A 25,721-nucleotide genomic window follows, 5' to 3' on the forward strand; every position below is an offset into this window, starting at 1 on the left:
ACAAGCGAATATTCCAACGAGTCCAACCGGCCATAGACTGCCCACAGCACAGTCAGTGATTTTCATACAGAGCGCTACGTGGCGTTACCAACATAAAAACGTCAACAGCCTACATACAAGTGAAGGCCACTGTGTCGATAGGAATTTGTCTCAGTTAAAAAATTAAAATGTTGGTAAATCCATGATACTAAAGACATGAGTATGAAAAAATATGTTCTAACCAGTATAAACATAACAGCAAACGTCACCAGACTTTAGCCGTAGTGTCTGACCAAACAAGTACGACGTTCACGTAGCTCTTGAGTGGTGGAGCATGTAAGGTGCCTCTTAAGTGAGGAAGACATTTTTACCAGTTTTAATAATCTCATTGATGTATTCATAATAGTTAGGAAGTGCTGTAGTCCGTAGCCGGCCATGAATCGCAGAGCATTTCCCACGTTGGCTGGCTAGGTGACGAAGCGACCATATGTCGCGCGTAGTGTGTGATGTCCTTAGGCGCTGGACCGTAGCAACAAGCATTAGCCTGGTAAATATACGTGACGGGAAGTACCGCCATCTTGGCGCCAAAGTCAACGATTTTGTTTATTTATATTTAATAATTAAAGTCATTTATGACAACATGAATACTAGGAGGAGTCTCTGGATGTTTAAAACTATTTATCATAATTTTGCCTCGTTAAAATTCACACCTGTTCATTAACTAATGCATATCTTAGTAAGTACGAACTTGATCGGAAATCCACGAACTGTGACGAAACTAGTAAGAGATACGGACTGCGCGCCGATGTCGGCAGTCGGCGTTAAGAGCTCTTCCTGTCTTGTTCGATGGTAGCCATGCTCTCGGTTACGAGTAGTTTGTGACAGGAGTGTTTCATTATTGATCTAATAGGAATAAAAGTGATATTACGGCATTCTGAAGGTTGATTTCGAGTAAATAGATACCCCAAAGCTGATCGGCAGCAATTTCAGATAATTAGCTTCCACCGACAGAGACATCCAATGCGCCAATGAAGAATCAGCACGGGACGACATTTACGAGAGCTGCACCGCGCACAGGGAGGAGGAAATCCGATGACACGACCCACCAAGGCGGATCAAGGAAGGTCCGACTTACACTCGCAAATTCCGGGTGGAAATGCTGACCAGTCATACTGTACGTCACATATACCACCCTCTACGGACTCGCGGCTACGCTGAGTAACAACAGTATCAGTTTAGAAGCGAGGGGATCTTGCAAGCAGTGGTGGTATGGGATGGGTGGAGGGGTGGGGGCTCAAGTACCGGCTGAGAGACAGGTTTCAGGAAGTCTCTGGTGTGCGCATATCTCCGGACAGCCCCTCCACCGCACCCAGACAAATGCCTCTCGCCCGCAGCAGAGGACAGGAACAACAGGTGGAGAGTCGACGCCCCGCGCCACAGCAGAGCCACTCTGCGTCCAGCAAGGTCGCGCTCCCGGCCAGCGACGTAACGGCGGGGAATGCTGCGCTGGTGGCAGAGACCTTTTAAACGGCGGAATGCCGTCACGTCCGTGGGAAGCCGCGCGCTAGGGAGGCCCGCAGCCGCCGGCTCGGCGCTGGACCGGCTGCGGCGTTGTTTTTGTCGGCTCCTCCCGCCGTCTGGCTCGGCGTCTGCGTCTCGGGGAAGCGGCGGGCTGCCGCCGCATCATGAATAAACCACTGGCGGGGGGAGGAGAAATAGCTGCGCGTTCCTAACGAGGCTGCGCCGCCGTGACTCACATGGCGGAGTAGGCGCGGCCCATTCTCGGCGCGCTCCCCACAACTCAATGGAGCGCTCGCCGCCGCTCCGCGCCGCGCCTCTAGTCGCGTCTGGGCCGTTGCCGCCCGCCTCTATAAACACGCATCGCCTCGAGGCGGCTCATTCTCCGCTACGCCGGGATCCGGCGTTGTACGCCGCGCGCCAGCCGGACTGCTGGTGGGAAAGCTGCGCCGCGAGCCGAGACTCGTCGCTGAGGGGACTGGCTTTCGAATCTCCGTTCGGGAGCGTAATCACAAAATAGCCTCTGCGGGAGCAGGTAGAGGGGCGAGCAGCTTATCGAGTGGAGTGACGGAAGCGTGCACTTGGCTGACCGCGGGGTAGAGCGCTTTTGCTCGGGCAGTCAATACAGAACGAACATCCCAAAAAAAAAAAAAATAATAATAATAATAATAATAATAATAATAATAATAAAATTCCAAGATGCGAGGTCTCGCGCACTGAGGGTTCCATACAAACATAATTACGTACATAGACACTCCAACCATTCCGGGAATCGAGAATCGCGACGATTTCTGCCTATTATCGACATTGATACTGGCAAAAATCGGTCACAGTGGTGCCAATACTTTCGAGAAAGCTTTAATTTCAAGATTGAGTCGGATAACAAATGACAAAAGAAAATTTTAGATGAATACACCCCCATTTAACTGTACTGCTTTTTTTAATTTAATTACGACCTGGCCATTTCTGAGCTTGATGTTCTGCAGTATACGTTAATGACATGAAAATGGCATAAAAGGACGAAACCTGGGTCGTAAAATGGCGGTGTGTGCATTTAAAAATTATTGTATGACTGTTGCTCGGCAACATCAAAAACTGATTACTGACAAAAAAAATGGTTCAAAAGGCTGTGAGCACTATGGGACTTAACTTCTGAGGTCATCACTCTCCTAGAACTTATAACTATTTAAACCTAACTAACCTAAGGACATCACACACATCCATGCCCGAGGCAGGATTGGAACCTGCGACCGTAGCGGTGGCGCGGTTCCAGACTGTAACGCCTAGAACCGCTCGGCCACCCCGGCCGGCTTACTGACAAAAGAAATATATTTTTCGTGTGATACAGTAACGAATTAACAATTTGCTAATTTTTTTTTACTTCACTTGTACTGAGAAACATTTCTTCTTGCAAAATTTCTTGATTCTAGTTCAATGGCAAGTACCCATAAATTTTTATTGAGTGAGTTTGCGAGTATCAAATATGTGACATGAATGGCCGTATCTTTTGACTGCATTGACTTAGACTCTTCACTTTGTTACATCGCCAATGGTTCGTAGACCTTAATAAGTGACATAAATTTCAGTCTAATAAGTCTACGCGTTCCTGAGAAGAAGGGTCTTAACAGATTGACGGATAGACAGACAGTCAGATAACAAATGATTTCTTTTCGTGTGATACAATTACAGATTAACGATTTTCGGATTTCTTTTCCTTTGGTTGTAGTGTGAAACCTTGCTTCTTGACAAATGTCGTGATTCTAGGCCAACGGGTAGTATCCTGTAGGTTTTGAGTTTGCTAGTATCAAAATATGTGACGTAAATCGCCGTATCTTTTGATTACATTGACGTAGAAACTCCACTTTGTTACAGTGTCAAGCGACCTTAGTTCTTAATATATGGCATACATTTCAGCTTGATATCTCTATCCGTTCTTGGGAGAAAGGGTTGTGAAAAGTCACACGGACAGACGGACAACAAGTCATCCTCAATGGTTCCCTTTTTACCGAGTGAGATACGGGAATCCGAAAAAGCAGATTTTGAAATCAGGGCAGCCATAGCCTGGATATACCATTTCGAAGACATGAGACTGCTTTAGCTGCAAGTCATTTATTTGTAGGCACGACCGATTTCGCTGCATTTTAGCTGCTTCATCAGGTGCAATCTGCACAAATTGATAGACGAAGTCTCGTATAAAGTAGCAACAAAATCAGAAATAAAACGAAAAAGTGTATCGATATGAAAATATTAACAAGGGTAAGTCATGTTCAGAGCGAAAACTGGGAGAATGGAATGACTCAGAGTTCATAATCAATAACTTTTCGTTAAGCAGCGGACGTCAGAAATAAAGTCACATAGAACGCTCCTGTGATACCTAGAAAGCAGGAAACTAATGACAAAGGATTCCTAGTAAGGGATCACCAGGTAGATAAAATACTAATAAATTCCACTCACCTTGAGCATCTAGTGAGCTAGCGGGAATCCCCAATGATGAATGGCGATCAAAGTGCAGACCGCAATAATATCAAAATTCAACACCTAACGGTCACCCACTTGCCTAAAAGAGATTAAGAAACATATCGGTAAGGACGCAGCTGTTAAGTCAAAATTTGTAGTTAATCGCTCCAAAAGAATCCAGAACAAAACTGTTTTAAGACATATCACACAGCTGACATGAAGTAAATAATGGGACTCAGAATCAACTCCTACCTATTTAATTAACAGTACAGAGTAACCCACTGCATTGAAATGTAAGGTGGGTCGCATTCTTCTAGATCTAACAGCAAATATTTCTTGTTATTACCATCTTATTGATATACAATTGCTAATGATCTTTAAAAAATAATATAAAGAACGTAATATATAGAAATGTCTCTAAGGTTACGGAGAACTGAATGCTTAACAATTGTTAAAGTGCTTATATATGAAGGGCTTATTTCAATAGTGGTAAAAGTTCGTGACCTCCATTTTTCTGTCTATAAAGCTTCTGAAATTAATGAGCCAAACAAACAGAAAGACAGGTCTATCTCTAGCAAAATTCCATATGCTTGAATGTTTCTGGTATCTCAACTGCAGATTTTTCAGCGCTCATTTAACTTTAGGGCTCTATATCTCAATATGAACAGAAATGGACTTGTACCACTATTGAAATAAGCCCTTCGTATTATTTGTTTCTGCCTAGTTGATGAAAATATAATTTATATAATGCAAATGTCAAAGAAAAAATGTAATACAATAAGCGAGGTGAAAATGAGTTGTAATATGTAGAGGGAAGTGATATACTATATTTGGATGTGCAACGTAGTCTAAGTCGCTTCTTGGTTGATAATAGCCTATTTATACCTATTTCAGGTGGCAATGTCTCGATAGAACCTCGAGCTATTCTCATTTGAAATGGTTTGTGTTTATGTGTGCTTTTTGTGTTTGTGTGTATTGATATATTACATGGAGTCTTGCATGTCGGGACACTACAAGATATTCAGTAGTTGTTTGTTTGTCTTATTGTTTGTAGGTGTTGTATATTCTGTGTGATACCTTAAATACATACATCTGGTATTACGGAGATTAAATACTGATCGAGCATTTGATACATGGAATACATGAATTTTAGTTCTACATGAGGAATACACTTATGGTCGTAAATTTTTTAGTAGAAATAGAATGTAATTCACTGCTACTTGAATGCAGTACTTCTTAAATAAACTGATACATTACATTTTTAGTTTTATACATATTTTATGCAGAACATACATTTGATAAATAGCATTATTTGTAGCCCTAGCTAAAGAAGAGATTATACTTCTGTCTACACACAATGAGACGAATAAAACGTTACCGCTTGTGTGCAGTATACTTTAAACAATATTCAATGTGTCGTTAGGGAAGAGGAACCTCGGAAAAAAAGTTCTTCGAGCTTTCTCCTCCCAAGCGACGGTACCATATTACTACAGTCTTAGTACGTGGTATCAGTGTTCATTTGTTTAATACTTGTTCCTGCCTGTTGTTTGTGTCTGTGTTATACCACACAGTGTCATGTGTTGCTGATTTGGGTCCCTCACCTGTTGATCCCTTCTGAGTCACGTTCACATGGTGTTTTGGTTCCTTCCTCAGTTTCGGTATCTGTGGTCGTGCTTTTGTCCTCACACTTGGTTTGATGTGTTGTTTGCGCCTGTCTACGCCGCCTTCCGTATGGGTTATGGCGCTTGTATTTTTCATGCATTGTATTCGATACAAAATCGGCGACATTATCTATTGTGTTCCAGTCATCGAGATTACATATTATTCTGGCGATGTCACTGTCGTTCTGTGCAGGTCTCACTTGTGCCAGCGTGTTGCATAGCAGTGTGACATGTCCTAGTGTCCCAGTCTCTCCGTAAAAGCATATTACATCGTTAGTTAGTACCATTCGATTTAAGTGTACCGGGAATGGGCCGTGACCTGTCACCAAAACAGCTCAATCGGTAGAAAAGTCCGCCTCGGCAACTCCGTAGTCAGACCGGCTTCGATTCGCTGCCGAATCGGAGATTTTCTTCGTTGCGACTGGGTTCTGTGTTGTCCTTACATTCGTCCTTGGCACTAACAACACTTTTTACAAAATTACGTTTTTTCCACATGTTATAAGGAATTACCGACGCTTCCATTCTGCTCGCCTATCATTCTACTTTCTATTCATTTGGGAATGCACACCCGCACCCCACATGACCCCATATCTCTCCATGTCGCTATCTGGCGCTTCCGCAGTTGCATCGTTTCATAAATGGGCCATATCGATATTTTTAAATCTCTTTTAGGAAGAAGGTGACCATTAGCTCTTCAATATCTATATTATTCCACAGATGATCAGATGTGGCCTGTCCTTTGGTCACCATTTCGGCATACTATCTGATGCTAGCTCATCAGACACTATTTCTCACAGTGAGTGGAATTTGTTAGTATTTCATCTATCTAGTAGCCCATTCTTAGAAATTGCTTTTTATTAGTTTCCTCCTTTTTAGGTATCAAAGGAGCGTTCTACACTAAAGAGCCAAAAAAACTGGTACGCCTGCCTAATATCCTGTAGGGCCGGAACACGAAGTGACATGGACTCGGCTAAAGTCTGAAGTAGTGCTGGAGGGGACTGACACCATGAATCCTGCAGGACTGCCCATAAATCAGTGACAACGTAAAGCCGTACTATCATCTGAACACGTTGCAAGGCATCCTAGATATGCTCAATAATGTTCAAGTCTGGGGAGTCTGGTGGCCAGCGGAAGTGTTTAAACTCAGAAGAGTGTTCCTGGAGCCACTCTGTAGCAATTCTAGACGTGTGGGTTGCCGCATTGTCCTGCTGCAATTTTCCAAGCATGTCGGAATGCACAATGGACATGAATAGATGTACGTGATCAGACAGGATGCTTACGTACGTTTCACCTGTCAGAGTCATATCTAGACGTATCTGGAGTCCTATATCACTCCAACTGCCAACGCCTGACACCATTAAAGGGCCTCCACCAGCTTGAACAGTCCCCTGCTGACATGCAGGGTCCATAGATTCATGAGATTGTCTCCATATCCGTACATCCACTCGATAGAATTTGAAACGAGACTCTTCCGACTTGGCAACATGTTTTCAGTCATCAACAGTTCAATGTAGGTATTGACGGGCCCAGGGCGAGACGTAAAGCTTTGTGTAGAGCAGTCATCAAGGGTACACGAGTGGCCCTTCGGGTCCGAAAGCCCATGTCTATGATGTTTCGTTGAATGGTTCTCTCGCAAACAGTTTTTGATGGCTCAGCATTGAAATCTGCAGCAGTATGCGGAAGGGTTGCACTTCTGTCACGATGAACGATTCTCTTCAGTCGTCGTTCGTCCCGTTCTTGCAGGATCTTTTTCCAGCGGCAGTGATGTCGGAGATTAATTGTTTCGCCGGATTCCTGGTATTCACGTTATACTCGTGAAATGTGACAGACATTTGTTGTCTTATACAGGCGTTGCCGACTGCAGTATCGTATTCTGCCTGTTTACATAGCTCTGTATTTGAATACGCAGGCCTATACCAGTTTCTTTGGCGCTTCAGTGTATATGATTTTATTTCTGACGCACTCTACTTAACGAATAGTTGCTGGCTATGAACGCTCGTGGTCTTAATATGAGTTGACCTTCTGTGTATGATCATCCTGTATATACTTTTTCGTTTTTGCTGCCTTACGTGAGTCTTTGCCTATCAGTGTGCACAGATTACACATATTGATGTCACAAAAACGTTGCGAAACCGGTCGTGCCTATAAATAAAGGCCTTACAGCGAAAGCGATCTAATCTTTCCAAAAAATATATAAAATGATCTGTGTATTGTCCAAAGGTGCATATCCTAATTAAAAAAGTAATATGTGCACAAGGACGCTTCCTTCCTCGTAGCCATAGAGGCTATTATTGTACAGCAAAAAAACGTTCAAATGTGTGTGAAATCTTATGGGACTTAACTGCTAAGGTTATCAGTCCCTGAGCTTACACACTACTTAACCTAAGTTATCCTAAGGATAAACACACACTCCCATGCCCGAGGGAGGACTCGCACCTCCGCCAGGACTAGCCGCACAGTTCATTACTGCAACGCCTTAGACCCGTGGCATTTGCCCCAAGCAGCATTACTGGTTGGAGTAGTACATTGTTGTAAACACTGAACAGACGGTTTTCATGACGTGTAACTTCGAAAAAGCTTTTTACAAGTTAATGAATACTTCAATTTTCGGTGAAAAACTGCTATGCTTGGAGATTACTGCGAAATTCTTGTGGTTTATTGGTGAAATAGGCGTTATGACGCAAGAGATTACATGGCAAGGCCAAATTTCCAAGAGGCCACCATCTTCAATAGAGGATGTGTCACTGAGGAAATGACCAAGGTTTCACTGCAGTTCATGAAGCCTGTCTATATTGGTACATATGTTCTGGACCTCTTCAAACTCCACATGTACCATTTCCACTATGCGTTGCGAAGCCAAACTTCGCCAATCCCATATTACTTTGTATGGGTAAAGACAGTTTCATCTACTGGCTGAGATGTTGTGATCAACGTGAAGCAAATAGGTAGAATTACAAAGAAATCGACGCTTGTGGATTGCCGCCAATAATCCTTCTGGAATAACACCACAAAACAAGGTTATCAGCTTGATGAAACGGGAGGTGAATGGTTTGCATGTTGTGGATTTCGTGATGCTCAGATCCAAAATGTATGCATACCACTTAGATACATGTGCTGCCCAGAAGAGGGTTAAGGGAGTGCACAGTGTTGCCTTGAAGGCTGTCTCGATAGAGGATTACAAGTAATGTCTGCTCAAGGACACTGGCGCCACTCCACATATAGTACACCAAATTGTCTTTCTATTCAGAGGCTATGAGGTACATCTTGCACTCCTGCTCAAAGTATGGCGTCGTGTCGTCATGATGACAAATGGTTCATCTGTGGATATTGTCTCGGCACCCTCTTGGACTCGTAACATTCATTGCGTGATTGAATGCTTATGTATTTATTGTATTTGCGTTCAGTAAATGTCTTTGTGGAATAATTGGATGAGCTGCTTGCCATGTTGTTTGTGTGTGTCAGTATGCAGGCCTGATCGTGCACTATACATGCTAATACAGTATATATATTGTACACGACTGCGAACTGTGTATATGTATATAATGTGTATTTTTATGTGTGTGTGTGTGAGTGTGTGTGTTTGTGAAGTTTACGTTTCACCTACTCCTGCAAGTTTCTCTTTCCTGTATATTGTAAAAAGAAAAAAATGAAGAGAAAAGCAATGATTAAACTGTAAATACTGAATGGACAAAAAATTAAATATTTTATATTGAGAGAAAATGCCATTATTATTTGTAGAAGCAACATGTGAAACACAGAATATAAGTTCTGCCAGCTTTAGTGTAACATAACTGGTAGCAATATGTTTTCAGAAAAATTACTTTGTTATTATAGCCAATATATGTATACGTAGCATAAAAATGGCTTTGTAAATATATCAACAAGGAAGTAATTTATTGCATATAAGAGAAGAACTGCTCTGTAAAAAAATGGCTGTATGTCATAGAAACAAATATCTTTTTAAATAAAAGAAAAAGTCGTTAATAAACAACCAAAAATTACTGTAAAATATGTACTGAGTTGGCTCTGAGCACTATGGGACTTAACATCTGAGGTCATCAGTCCTCTAGAACTTATAACTACTTAAACCTAACTAATCTAAGGACATCACACACATCCATGCCCGAGGCAGTATTCGATATGTATTGAGTAAAAACAAAATTGATATCAATAATGAACCATTAGTTAGTTAATTTGTTACATCATTTTTGTTTATTTCCAAATTTTGTCACTAGAGAATCATTGTGTATAACTAACCTGACCCTCTCCCCACGATGCATAGACCTCCAATGAAGAGGCCCATACAATCGAGCTAGTGATACGTGATGATAAGAGGAGGAGGAGCTCAAATCCTAGTGGTCCAGGCTGGAGAGAGAAGGCTTCCCACCATTTTAATGTGCTTCCATTCGTCCAGGGATTTTCCACCAGCTTCATATCAAGTGACCAATGTCGACTTACGTCATGGCTACACACATTTGCCTAAGGTGCGTGGGCAGTGAGGGGGTTCCTCAGGATGACTTTCATCAACTGATGGTGATTCTCTGGTGGGGGAGGAACAGTGATGATTACGGTGTATAACCTGATACCAGAAGTCCTTATCTTATCTCATCTCTAAAGGTCAAGATCTTCTACAGTCATCGCTGACACCCTACTGCTTATCACTGTAAGTGTGTTCCTTTAATCACTTTACATAAAACCACGAATTATCTCGATTTTATTATTATGATCTAAACTTAAAATCTGAAGAGTACTTGGGTAATTTAAGAAACGACCTTCGAAAACATAAAATCCCGCGTATATCCGTTTCTGCACCGATAGTTAAGTGTTCAGCTACTAGATAGTATCTGGTCCTACATTTGCAGCCTGGCTGGCGCGTTTGGACTGCGGTGGTTGCCACTAGATATTGTCTTTACTGTGTGCTGTTTTGGATACTCGACAACAAAATACGCACTTTCAACCTTTCTCCTGTTTTGTTGTTTAGACAATGTTTTCACAAAAGGATGGTTATAATGATCCTGGGTTTGACAATGAATTTAGCCGCTCAGAAGGTGAAGAAGAATGTGGTGTTGCTTCACTAGAGACTGAAAGTGATGACAATTTGTCATTTGAGTGACAAGTGTTCGCCAATGGTACGAGATAAATACATCCATCATGTTCCGACCATCTCTTCCAAGATTTACGTTTTCAAGAAACCATTGTGGAATATTTGGTTAGACTTCATATCCACACAGAAACTAAAACATGACTTCAGGTTTCACGAGATTCTAGTCAAAGCCCAATGCACAAGTATACTTGGGGTAATGTTATCAATAGCCTTCGAAATTTTGTAAGTTGTTATTTTCAGCTTTAAAAACTATCCTTATATGTGTATATGCAGTGGCATTAATTATAGGTTTATTTCATTAATTTAAAAAAATTATTTTTTGAAACGTAATTTGAAAGAAAAACGTCATTATGTGAAGGGATTAAATCGCATCCCTTTAAATCCCGTTATCTTGAGATACATTTCGCTTGAAATCTAGAACCGGTCCTTGATAACTACTCAGGGCATCATAAATCGTGGTGACTTAATTGTAATTCAGGTCTTTGAGCAAAAGTGTCAATTCTGTTCGTCTCATTACGTATTTCATTCATTTATGTTCTGTACTATATTGTACAAAGGACGTAACTGCCACCCCCCCCCCCCCCTCCCGTGAACCATGAGCCTTGCCTTCGGTAGGGTGACTCGCGTGCCTCAGTGGTACAGATAGCCGTACCATAGGTATAACCGGAACGGAGACGTATCTGTTGAGAGGCCAGACAAACATGCGGTCCCGGAAGACGGGCAGCAGTCTTTTCAGTAGTTGCAAGGGGCAACAGTCTGGATGATTGACTGATCTGGCCATGCAACATCAACCAAAATGGCCTTAATGTGCTGGTACTGCAAACGGCTTAAAGCAAGGGGAAACTACAGCCGTACTTTCCCGAGGACATGCAGCTCTACTGTATGATGATGGCGTCCTCTTGAGCAAACCTGGAGATAAAATAGTCCCCCATTCGGATCTCCGGACAGGAACTACTCATGACGATGTCGTCATCAGGAGAGAAAAAAAGTGACGTTCTACGGATCGGAGAGTGAAATGTTAGATCCCTTAACCGGGCAGGTAGGTAAGAAAATTTAAAAAGGGAAATGGATATTTTGAGCGAAGCCAGTAGAGGAACAAAATAGGTAAAAAGGGAAGGCCAAGTAGAAATCCTTGGATAATACGAGAGATATTGAGTTTAACTCATGAAAGGAGAAAACTTAACAATGCAGCAAATTAAGCAGGTGAAAGGGAATACAAATGCCTAAAAAATGAGATCGACAGGAAGAGCAAAATGGCTAAGCAGGAATGGCTAGAGGACAGTCACAGAGGGCGGGCCTATTAGTTATAGGGAGCTCCAACGTTAGGCGGGTTATGGAGCCCCTCAGGAAAATAGCGGGTAGGTCGGGGAAGAATGCCAGTGTGCACTCGGTGTGCTTGCCGGGGGGTCTCGTCCGTAATGTGGAGGAGGCCCTTCCGGCAGCTATTGAACGCACTGGGTGTGACCGGCTGCAGATAGTAGCACATGTCGGAACGAATGACGCCTGCCGCTTGGGTTCTGAGGCCATCCTTGGTTCCTTCCGGCGGCTGGCTGATTTGGTGAAGACAACCAGCATCGCACGCGGAGTGCAAGCTGAGCTTAATATCTGCAGCATAGTGCCCAGAGTCGATCGCGGTCCTCTGGTTTGGAGCCGTGTGGAGGGTCTAAACCAGAGGCTCAGACGACTCTGCGACTATAATGGTTGCAAATTCATCGACCTCCGTTATTGGGTGGAGAACTGTAGGGCCCCCCTAGACAGGTCAGGCGTGCACTACACACCGGAAGCAGCTACTAGGGTAGCAGAGTACGTGTGGCGTGCACACGGGGGTTTTTTAGGTTAGAGGGACCCCCCCTTGGGCGAAACGATAAAATACCTGACGGCTTACCAGAGAGGACATTATCATCGTTTATAAAGAATGTCCGTCCTCGGAGACCAAAAACAGGAAAAGTTAACGTAATATTGGTAAACTGCAGGAGTATCCAGGGCAAGGTTCCTGAATTAGTATCTCTTATTGAAGGAAATAGTGCGCATATAGTATTAGGAACGGAAAGTTGGTTAAAACCGGAAGTGAACAGTAACGAAATCCTAGACACAGAATGGAATATATACCGCAAGGATAGGATAAACGCCAATGGTGGAGGAGTATTTATAGCAGTAAAGAATTCAATAATATCCAGTGAAGTTATTAGCGAATGCGAATGTGAAATAATCTGGGTTAAGTTAAGTATCAAAGGTGGGTCAGATATGATAGTCGGATGCTTCTATAGACCACCTGCATCAGCAACCGTAGTAGTTGAGCGCCTCAGAGAGAACCTGCAGAACGTCGTGAAGAAGTTTCGTGATCATACTATTGTAATAGGGGGAGACTTCAATCTACCAGGTATAGAATGGGATAGTCACACAATCAGAACTGGAGCCAGGGACAGAGACTCTTGTGACATTATCCTGACTGCCTTGTCCGAGAATTACTTCGAGCAGATAGTTAGAGAACCAACTCGTGAAGCTAACGTTTTAGACCTCATAGCAACAAATAGACCGGAACTTTTCGACTCCGTGAATGTAGAAGAGGGTATCAGTGATCATAAGTCAGTGGTTGCATCAATGACTACAAGTGTAATAAGAAATGCCAAGAAAGGAAGGAAAATATATTTGCTTAACAAGAGTGATAGGGCACAAATCGCAGAATATCTGAGTGACCACCATCAAACGTTCATTTCTGAGGAAAAGAATGTGGAACATAAATGGAAAAAATTCAGAAACATCGTCCAGTACGCCTTAGATAAGTTCGTACCGACTAAGGTCCAAAGCGAGGGGAAAGATCCACCGTGGTATAACAATCATGTACGAAAGGTACTACGGAAACAAAGAAAGCTTCATCATAGGTTTAAGAGTAGTCGAATCATAGCTGATAAGGAAAAGCTGAACGAAGCGAAAAAGAGCGTAAAGAGAGCAATGAGAGAAGCATTCAACGAATTCGAACATAAAACATTGGCAAACAATCTAAACAAGAACCCTAAAAAGTTTTGGTCATATGTAAAATCGGTAAGCGGATCTAAATCCCCTATTCAGTCACTCGTTGACCACGATGGCACCGAAACAGAGGACGACCGAAGAAAGGCAGAAATACTGAATTCAGTGTTCCGAAACTGTTTCACTGCGGAAAATCGTAACACGGTCCCTGACTTCAGCCGTCGCACGGACGCCAAAATGGAAAATATTGAAATAAACGATATCGGAATTGAAAAACAACTGCTATCACTTAGTAGCGGAAAAGCATCCGGACCAGACGAGATACCCTTAAGATTCTACAGTGATTATGCTAAAGAACTTGCCCCCTTTCTATCAGCAATTTATCGTAGATCGCTGGAAGAACGTAAAGTACCTAGCGACTGGAAGAAAGCGCAGGTCTTTCCCATTTTCAAGAAGGGTCATAAATCAGATGCGAATAATTATAGGCCTATCTCGCTTACGTCAATCTGTTGTAGAATAATGGAACATGTTTTGTGTTCTCGTATTATGACGTTCTTAGATAATACAAATCTCCTTCATCATAACCAACATGGATTCCGCAAACAGAGATCATGTGAAACTCAGCTCGCCCTATTTGCCCAAGAAATTCACAGTGCCGTAGACACTGGCGAGCAGATTGATGCCGTATTCCTGGACTTCAGGAAGGCATTTGATACGGTTCCGCACTTACGTTTAGTGAAAAAAATACGAGCTTACGGAATATCGGACCAGGTTTGTGACTGGATTCAGGATTTCCTAGAAGAAAGAACACAACATGTCATTCTTAACGGTTCAAAATCTGCAGATGTTGAGGTAATTTCGGGAGTACCGCAGGGAAGCGTGATAGGACCTTTATTGTTTACAATATACATAAATGACTTAGTTGACAACATCGGTAGCTCCGTGAGGCTATTTGCAGATGACACGGTTGTCTACAAGAAAGTAGCAACATCAGAAGACTCGTACGTACTCCAGGAGGACCTGCAGAGGATTAATGCATGGTGCGACAGCTGGCAGCTTTCCCTAAACGTAGATAAATGTAATATAATGCGCATACATAGGGGCAGAAATCCATTCCAGTACGATTATGCCATAGGTGGTAAATCATTGGAAGCGGTAACGACCGTAAAATACTTAGGAGTTACTATCCGGAGCGATCTGAAGTGGAATGATCACATAAAACAAATAGTGGGAAAAGCAGGCGCCAGGTTGAGATTCATAGGAAGAATTCTAAGAAAATGTGACTCATCGACGAAAGAAGTAGCTTACAAAACGCTTGTTCGTCCGATTCTTGAGTATTGCTCATCAGTATGGGACCCTTACCAGGTTGGATTAATAGAAGAGATAGACATGATCCAGCGAAAAGCAGCGCGATTCGTCATGGGGACATTTAGTCAGCGCGAGAGCGTTACGGAGATGCTGAACAAGCTCCAGTGGCGGACACTTAAAGAAAGGCGTTACGCAATACGGAGAGGTTTATTATCGAAATTACGAGAGAGCACATTCCGGGAAGAGATGGGCAACATATTACTACCGCCCACATATATCTCGCGTAATGATCACAACGAAAAGATCCGAGAAATTAGAGCAAATACGGAGACTTACAAGCAGTCGTTCTTTCCACGCACAATTCGTGAATGGAACAGGGAAGGGGGGATCAGATAGTGGTACAATAAGTACCCTCCGCCACACACCGTAAGGTGGCTCGCGGAGTATAGATGTAGATGTAGATGTAGGATTTAGAAGCATGTTTCACTAGGCGAAAGATAGGTACCACCTACAGGAAAATTAAAGACACCTTTGGGGAAAAGAGAATCAGCTTTATGAATATCAAGAGCTCGGATGGTAAACCAGTCCTAAGCATAGAAGGGAAAGCTGAAAGGTGGAAGGAGTATATAGAAAGTCTATACAAGGGAGAGAATCTTGAAAGTAATGTTACAGAAGGGGAAGTGGAAATAGATGAAGATAGGATGGAAGATATGATACCTCGAGAAGAGTTTGACAAAGCTCCAGGAGTAGACGACATCCAGTTAGAACTACTGGTAGCCTTATGGGAACCAGCCATGACAAACTTCTTCGATCTGGTTGCAACATGCTTGAGAGAGGCGAAATACTCTCAGACTTCAAGGACAGTCTGGTAATTCCAATCCGAAGAAAGCAGTTGCTGGCAGGCGTGAATATTACCGAACTATAAGTGTAATAAGTAATGGCTGCAAAATACTGCCACGAATTCTTTACAGAAGAATAGAAGAACTGGTAGAAACCAACCTCGGGGAAGATTAGTTTCAATTCCGTAGAAATGTAGAAACACGAAAGGCAATACTGACCCTACGCCTTCTTATAGGTTAAGGAAAAGTAAACCTACGTTTATAGAAATCGTAGACATAGAGAAAGCCTTTGACAAGGTTTCTGGAGCGCTCTCTTTGAAATGTTGAAGGTAGCAGTGGGAAAATACGGGGAGCAAAAGGGTATTTATAACTTGTACAAAAACCAGACGGTAAGAGTCTACGGGCATGTATGTGAGGCAGTGGTTGAAAAGCGAGTGAGGCAGCGTTGTTGCCTATCCCAGATGTTATTAATTATGTACATTGAACAAGCAGTAAAGGAAACCAAAGATACATTTGGAATTAAAGTTCAGGGAGCAGAAATAAGAACTTCTATGTTTGCCGATTACACTGTAGTTCTGTCAGAGACAGCAAAGGACTTGGAAGAGTAAGTGAACTGAATAGATAGTGTCTTGAAAGGAGGCTATAAGATGAACACTAAGGAAAGGAAAACGAGGATAATGGAATGTAGTCGAAGTAAATCAGGTGATGCTGAGGAAATTAGATTAGGGAATGAGACACTTAAAGAAGCAGAGGAATTTTGCTGTTTGGGCAGCAAAATAACTGATGATGGCTGAAGTAGAGAGGATATAAAATGTAGACTGTCAACGGCAAGAAGTGCGTTTCTCAAGAAGAGAAATTTCTTAACATCGAATGTAGATTTAAATGTTATGAAGGCGTTTCTTAAGCTATCAGGCAGGATGGCTCACTCTCTTACCATTCTCCATATTCAAGGATAAAATTTAATGTTGATTTCCACTAAGGACATGGTGTTTCTGAGACGACAGGAAGTTATCAGCATGAGCAGGAAACAACGACAAACACAATTAACGGGAAAAATCAATTTAGCAGACGCCTGGGACAGGTGATCAAGAGGAAGCTTGACTAGTTAAAGTAATTGCTGTCAAGGCGGTAACTCAGAGTCGCCTGTCATCTTCTGAAACATACCGCAAGTCCAATGTAGTCTTGCAGGTATTTGTTTGGAGAGTAACCATGTACGGAAGTGAAACAAGGACGATAAACAGTTTAGATAAAAAGAGAATAGAAGCTTTCAAAATGTGGTGCTACAGAAGAATACTGAAAATTAGATGGGTCGATCACGAAATTAATAAGGAAGTATTGAGCAGAATTGGGGAGACACGAAATTTGTGACACAACTTGACCAAAAGAAGGGACAGGTTGATACGATACAATCTGAGACATCAAGGGATCACCAATTTACTGTTGGATGGAAGAGTGGGCGGTAAAAATCTTCCAGGGAGACAAAGAGATGAATACAGTAAGCAGATTCAGGAAGACATCGGCTGCAGTAGTTATTCGGAGGATAGCGTAGCATTGAGAGTTGTATCAAATCAGTGTTCGGAATGAAGACAACAACAGCACAAATATACTGTGGCAGTTCTTTCTATAAATGATCCAACTTTCATCGACCCATGTTATTTGGCAGTGACACACCATACTAAAGTTACTTTTGTGCAGCAGCGTACTAAGTTCAGAGTTGCCCTCTTTAGTTGTTTACTTTGCCGCAGATGGTCTCCTCATTGTCGCCGTCTTCCGTATCAGCGAATGTCCGCCCTAGAGTACACCTCTGCAGAAAATTGCCGCGGGCTTTTTCTGCCGGCTGCTCGGGGATTCTCCTGCCTTCTGCGGACGATATACCCAGAAGCTCTCCCTCCTCGGGCGGCCATGGAATTATGCAGCCTCCGTGCCGGAGGCGAGGCGACCCCCATCTGCGGCGGCGTCACGTATTCCCGCCGTGTACCGTGCATCAGCGCGGCAACGACCGTCTTATAGGGCGGCGGGGAGCGGCCAAGCCCGCAAAGGATTGGCCGTCGCTAATGAAGTCATTTTCCCGCCACCAGCCCTGGCTGCAGAGGCGCCAGCCCGCAGCCAGAGACAGCTGGAGCTGGAAGCAAGCATCAGCATTCCCCTCACAACCTCAGGGCACGCCGCTTTCGTCGAGCGTCACCACACGTGACTGAGCGGTGACTCTTGCGTCGGTGGCGGCCCCTTCGTTGATACTTCCGAAGAGTCGCCAGTGACGTCAAAACGAGTGAGAGAAACTGGCACGCTTATTGTGGTTAATACGAATTTTAATCGAAAATCTGTTTCTCGGGCTCTACACAGACTGAAAAAAATTGCAACACCAAAAAACAATTTCTGTGAAGTAACGAAATTTCGGGATTACATTTGCCAGGTGACATACTTGAGAGATTAACATCGAAAGACCACAGATTAATGTATGCACAAGATAAGCCATTGCAAATGTGAGACGCTGGTACATTAACAGCCGATGTAATCCCCAGATTGTTGATTGCAAGCATGCAAACGTGCATGCATTGTGTTGTACAGGAGCCGGATGTCAGTTTGTGGGATGGGATTCCATGTCAATTACACTTGGTCGATCACTACATGGACGCTTTATACTCTTTGTGGCTGACGTTGGAACTGTCGTCCGATGATGCCGAAAATGTGCTCAATTGCAGACAGGTCTGGTGATCGAGCAGGCCGGGGTAACATATCGACACTCTGTAGAGGATGTTGGGTTACAACAGCGGAGTGTGGGTGGGCGCTATCCTGTTGAAAAACACTCCCCGGGACAATTGTTCATGAATAGTAGAACAACAGGCCGAATCACCAGACTGACGTACAAATTTCCAGTCAAGGTGTGTGGGATAACCACGTGAATGTTCCTACTGTAAATGGTTCAAATGGCTCTGAGCACTATGGGACTTAACTGCTGTGGTTATCAGTCCCCTAGAACTTAGAAGTACTTAAACCTAACTAACCTAAGAACATCACATATATCCATGCCCGAGGCTGGATTCGAACCTGCGACCGTAGCGGTCGTGCGGTTCCAGGCTGTAACGCCAAAAACCCCTTGGCCACTCCGGCCGGCGTTCCTATTGTAATACGAAGTCACACCCACGACCATAGCTTCAGGTGTGTATCTCGCACACAGACACGTTGGTTGCAGTCCGTCAACTGGGCTCCTTGTAGCCAACACACGGCCATCACTGGCACCGGCGAGAACCAGCTTTCATCAGAAAACACAACAGACCTCCCTCCAATGAGCACTCGCTTGACACCAATGAAGTCGTGTTTTGGGGTCACTGGAATGCACGCTACAGGGCTTCTGGCTCGAAGCTGACCATGAAGTACCCGATTTGTAAAAGTTCGTTATGTCACTGTGGTGCCAACTCCTGCTCAAAGTGTTGCTGCAAATGCAGTACGATGTTCCAGGGTCATACGCCGAAGACGATGGTCTTCCGTCTCAGTAGTGACCGTCCGGAACACGGTCTTCTTGCGACCTACATTCTCGTGCCGTCCGCTGCAAGAACTCGTGTGCAGTGGCTAAATTCCTGTCAAGTCTTTCTGCAATATCACAGAAGGAACATGCAGCTTCTCATAGACCTTTAGGCGACCTCGCTCAGTGAGTTGTTGATGAAGCCGTCTTTGCTGTCTTAAAAGCATTCCTGGCTAACATTAACGCACCATGTACAATCACAAAGCGTTACAGCGTGTATTTAAAGCAAATACGATTTACATCTTCATAGTGGCGCCGCTAGCGCCACTCCTAAGCGACTGTCGCGAAATCTGAATAGACATCATCTTTCAGATGTAGAAACACGCCTGCCAACTTTCGTTTACATCGCACAACTCTTTGTTGGTGTTGCGATCTTTTTACGTTATTGTATCTCATGTTCCTAATCGTTGAAGTTGTTGTGGTCTTTGGTGCGAAAACCGGTTTGATGCATATCTCCACACTATTACATCCTGCGCAAACCTCACAACTACTGCAACCTGTGTCCATTTTAAGCTGACAATTGTAGTAAAGGTTTGGTCTCCCTTTAAGAATTTTGCCCTCCACACCTTCCTTCACTACTAAATTAACTAATCATTGTTTCCTCAGGATCTGTCGTAACAAACAAGTCCTTCTTTAGTTAGATTGTGCTACAGGTTTCTTTTCTCCCCAACGCAACTGATTGCATTTTCACTAGTTACCAATCTACAGACCCAATTTTTCAGCATACTTCTGTAGCACCGCATTTCAAAAGTATCTACTCTCTTTTTTCTGTACTGTACATGAACCACAATTCACTTGCAAAATATCTGTCACGATGTGGTCTTACCAAAGTTTATTTGAAGCAGATACTTTGCCCGTGAATGCGCTGTGGGATACTCCTGATATAAGAATGTCACTGAGATTAGTCTGTCTCTGAATTAACCTTCTCCTACCCGCTGCGTATTGCAATTCTTCTGATTATGTCCCTCGCAGTTTGTTGTTCTCTAAGCTGATGAATTGCGGCTTCTGACAGGAATGTTGGTAGCTACAATCGATAAATGAAAAATAAGGATGCTCTCACGGTTAGTTTCTGGCTTAATAGCCATAAACTTGTCAGCAAATATGCGTCTTAACTGACGTTCCTAATCCTTACTCACAGATTCAGCTCAACCCAAAGATTGATCTGTAATCTGACAGACCTTACATATATAGTGAGTATAAAAAAGGACTATAGAACTTTGAAAATTCATATTGATTTATTCATTTAAGCGTGGTTTTAGTGTCATTTTATAGCAAAATACATCAAGTTTTTAACATATACCTAAATAGGCTAAAAGTGACTTACATTAGATATGTGGCGTGCATCCCATCTGAAGTCGATTTCTTGCCAAACTCGCTGCAGCATGTCAGGCGTGACTTGTTCTGTTGCGAGGTGGATTCTGGAATTTTTTTTTTTTTTTTTTTTGGAAATTTGTGGTAAGGTACTATGGGACCAAAATGCTGAGGCCATCGGTCACTAGACCTACACACTATTTAATCTAACTTAAACTAACTTACGCTAAGGACAATACACACACCCATGTCCGAGGGAAGACTCGAATCTCCGACAGAGGGAGACGCGCGAACTGTGACAAGGTGCTTGAGACCGCGCGGTACCCCACGCGACTCGATTCTGGCTCTCAGCTGTGATAGAGATGGTGGCAAGGGTCTGACAAACAAAGCACCCTTCTTGATTCCCCCCAATAAAGTCAGGAAGTGGCAGGTCTATTCATGCAATTGGTGCACCTATTCCAATTAACTTATTTAAAAGTTGGACATACAGGAACTCACGGACGCCAAACAGTCAAAACTTGATCTGTTTTCCTTGAAGATGACACCAAAGCTAAGTCTGTAAGACGTAGAAATAAGTTTCTGAATTTCCAAACTTGTAAAGTTCTCTTTGATACACTCTATATTTCGAGTAGAGTACCATGTCCAGGAGACCCAGCTGACCTAATTCGCACCATCTGGAAAAGACTAGTCGGTCGTCAGCCTTATGACTCGTTTGATGCGTCGCCCCCCCCCCCCCCCCCGCGACCCACCCCCCCCCCACCCCCCCACCCACGGCCACCCCACTCTCCTGTGAAAACCTCTTCATCTCAGGGTAACACCTGTTGTAACCTACTTCCTTAATTATTTGCTGGATGTATTCTAATCTCTGAGTTCCTCTACAAGTTTTACTGTCTGGAACTCCCTCTAGTACTATTGGAACTTATTCCCTGTTGCCTTATCAGATGTCGTGCCATTCTGTGCTTGTTTTTGTCAGTGTTTTTCATATATTCCTGTCCTCGTGATTCTTTAGAGAACCTCCACATTGCTTACCTGATCAGGCCTTCCATATATTTCTTTCCTTGTGATTCTCTGGAGAATCTCTTCATTCCTTACCTTATCAGGCCATCTCATTTTCAGCATTCTTCTGTAGCACCACTGCTCAGACGCTTTGATTATCTTCTTTTCTGATTTTCACACAGTCGGTGTTTCACAACCGCACAATGCAGTGCTCCAAATGTACATTCTCAGAAATTTCTTCCTCAAATTAAGATCTATGTTTGATACTGATAAATTGTTCGTGGGCAGGAATGCCCTTTTTGCCACTGCTGGTAAGCTTTTTATATCGTCCTTGCTGCGTCAGTTATGGGTTATTTTGCTTCCTACAACAGCGGACTTCCTTAACTTCATCTACTTCGTGATCACCAGTTCCGAAGTTAAGTTTCTCGCTGTGCTCATATCTGCTACTTCTCATTACTTTCGTTCTTCTTCGATTTACATTCAATCCATATTCTGCACTCATTACACTGCTCATTCTATTCAACAGATACTGTAATTCTTCTTCACTTTCACTGAGGATAGCAATATCCTCAGCGAATCTTATGATTGATGATACTCTTTCACCTTGCACTTTAAATCCAGTCTTGAAGCTTTCTTTTATACCCGTCATTGCTTCTTTGACGTTTAGGTTGAATAATAGGGGCGAAAGGCTACATCCCTGTCTTACACGCTTTTTAATCCGAGCATTTCTTTCTTGGACTGCCCCTATTATTATTCCCTCTTGGCTCTTGTGTATGGGTATATTGCCCACCTCACTCTATACTTTACCATTGTTTTTCTCAGAATTTCGAACATTTTGCATCAATTGACATTGTCGAACGCTTTTTCACACCGACAAATCCTATAAACGTGTCGATTTTTATTTATCCGTGCTTCCATTATCAACCGAAGCGTCAGAACTACCTCTCTGGTGCCTTTTATCTTTCATAAAGCCAAAGTGATCGCCATCCAACACCCTTCAAGTTTCTTTACCATTCGTCTATAGATTATTCTTGTCAGCAACTTCACGCATGAGCTGTTAAGCTGATTGTGCGATAATTCTCTTACATGTTGGTTCTTACAGTCTTGGGAATTGTGTGGATGGTGTTTTTCCGAAAAGCTGGTGGTACGTCATCAGACTCACAGCAACGTGAATAACCATTTTGTTGCCACTTCCCCCAATGACTTTGGAAAATCTGGTGAAATGTTATCTATCACTTCTACCTTATTGATCTTAAGTCTTCCAAAGCTCTTTTATATTCTGATTCTAATACCAGAATCCCTACCTCTTCTATATCGACTCCTGCTTCTTCTTCTATTATGTGATCAGACAGGTCTTCCCCTTATGGAGTCCTTCACTGAACTCTTCCCACCCATTCGCTCTTTCCTATGCATTTATCGGTGGAATTTCCATTGAACTCTTTCTTGATGTTAGTACCTCGCTCATTACCCACTGTGTGTTCAGTCAGTATGACGATAACATAGCAATAAAGTGTGTTTTGCCTTCTCATTTCCAACAGATGTAATGCAGTTACAACTGTGCGGCGTGATTCTCGTCGAGAGTGCACCACTGCACTTCCTATACCTCAAAGCATTTGACGATAACGCCAGTTTTTTCAATCAGTTCATATAAGAAGAAAAGCACACGTCGCCCCAGCGAGCTCGTTCAAGACGCAGAGCGCATTTAACACAGTTTTGCACATAGTCCACGGAAGTCTACTCGTGGTACCCGGAAGGAATGATTCTTCAAAAGCACTCCATCTGCGAACGTCCTCCTCCAACAAGTTGGGTAACTGCGAATCCGTACAGTAAAGCAGTGCCTACAGTAACTCATGGTATGCTCGCAAAAGTATGGGACGAGTCTGACAACCGCTAGAGATGTTCATTGCGCATCTGGTAGAGGCAACACTGAGCCGTTGTGAATGGTAAATGAAACTAGAGATAACTGCCCAAAATTCCTCGAGACAGAATGATCATGCATGTAAAAAAAAAATACGCTTGTAAAATAGGACGGTTCTTTTGAAATGAGAACTTCGTTAGTTCTATACATAAGTTAAACTTTACCCCCGTGCTTCTGTATCTATTCATGTAGTAGATAAAATCTTATGACATAGGATCTAACCCTATGGAGCAGCTTGTATTAAGCTTACTGTCTGATGCCGCATTCATAGCTCTGACACCGATTATTGACTGTCTACATCTATAGCTATACTCCGCAGATAGCTTACAGCTCCCACACCACTCTCGAACGATAGCTCGAAGAACCATTGTCTCAGTAATAACTACTATCACTTCCCTTTGTTTCTAAAAATAAAAAAAATGGAAGAACACAGTTTTATGTCCCATCGGATTAGGAAAGCATGGGGAAGGATATCGGCCGTGCCCTCTTAAAAAGAAGCATCTCTGCCTTTACCTTAAGCGCTTTAGGTAAATCATCGATAACCTAAATCTGCATGTTCGGGTGCGGATTTGAACCATCGTTCCCCCCGAAAGCGACTGCAGTGTGCTAACCACTGCGCCACCTCACTTGATTCTTTGTTTCTAGTCATAATAATTCCACGAGATACATGTGGTAGGAAGTAATGTACCTGAATCGTAAATTTGCCGTTAATATGCGACTCAGAAATAGTACTACATAAAACAATTTTTGTTTTGCAAAGACAACTGCGGCATTCAAAATGTATTCTGCACACGCTCACTGCTGATATTCACGTGTAATTCTTTGTTCATTTATTTTATTTACTTATTTTTCAGGTTCTGGAGACCATATGAGACAAATTCAGTTGATTATAGAACGACTTGATACTTAGTTTACAGAATGCCGATTAGAAAATTTGTGACAGGAAGAACTGCATCTGTCTGTTATCTGTATATGTCCAAGATCTTTCAAACCTCTGGGTCGATTTCAGCCAAATTTGGTACAAAAACAGCAGGCCTCATGATAATCAGCACAGTGGGATCTATAACCTCCTAGCTCCAATAAGAGTGGAGATAAAGGGAAAAATGTGTTTTTCCAGCCCCTTGTTTATAGGCTGCCTTGCATAGCAGGACTGTTGTGTGGGAGCAGTATCGACTTGCAATTCATTCTGCAGGTGGATGCTGTAGAGAGGCAGTAGGCAGGTGGAAAAAGAAGAGAGGAGGTGAAGATGAAAAGAGAGGGGATGAGGATATGGTCAGAGGGAGGGGGAAGTAACATATGGTGAGACAGAGGAGATGGAGGAAATAACAAAGAGAGGGGGAGGAGAAGGTGAAGAGAGAGAGAGAGAAAGAGAGAGAGAGAGAGAGAGAGAGAGGAGGAGTAGGGAAGAGCAGGCAGATAGAGAGAAGTGGAAGGATGAGGTGGGCAGACAGAGGAAGGTAGAGGTGGACACACAGAGGGGGGGCATGAGGCGTGTTCAGTATATGTAATGAATGCATATGTGGGTGAAACTGTGGGAAAAAGGCTAGTAAATAATAAAATACAAATAAAACTTGTGATAAAGTTCAAATAAATAACACATTACAGAACAAATTTCTCAACTACTGTGAGGAGCTCCTATACAGTACAGAAGGTTGTTCCAAGGACACGTTTCAACTTGAAGACGAGGGGTATATCACTCAGTTCCTTCAATTCTGCTAAAATCCTATGAAAAACGAAATCTTCTGAATAGCGAACACCCTTCTGTGCAAGTCTTTTGCTTCTGAGTGTTCACTGAATGAATGCTATGGTTTCTTCTAAACGAGTCAATATTCTCAACAACAGATCCCATAATGGGATATATGCATAGAGGGGGGGGGGGGGGGAGGGGGAGGTTCAAAATGGCTCTGAGCACTATGGGACTCAACTGCTAAGATCATTAGTCCCCTAGAACTTAGAACTAGTTAAACCTAACTAACCTAATGACATCACAAACAACCATGCCCGAGGCAGGATTCGAACCTGCGACCGTAGCGGTCTTGCGGTTCCAGACTGCAGCGCCTTTAACCGCACGGCCACTTCGGCCGGCGGGTGGGGGGGGGGGGGGAGTGCCAGAATTTCGGGACACCTGAATGACAAC

This window comes from Schistocerca americana, chromosome 3 (genome assembly GCF_021461395.2).
Source record: "Schistocerca americana isolate TAMUIC-IGC-003095 chromosome 3, iqSchAmer2.1, whole genome shotgun sequence".
In the NCBI taxonomy this organism is placed as follows: Eukaryota; Metazoa; Arthropoda; class Insecta; order Orthoptera; family Acrididae; genus Schistocerca; species Schistocerca americana.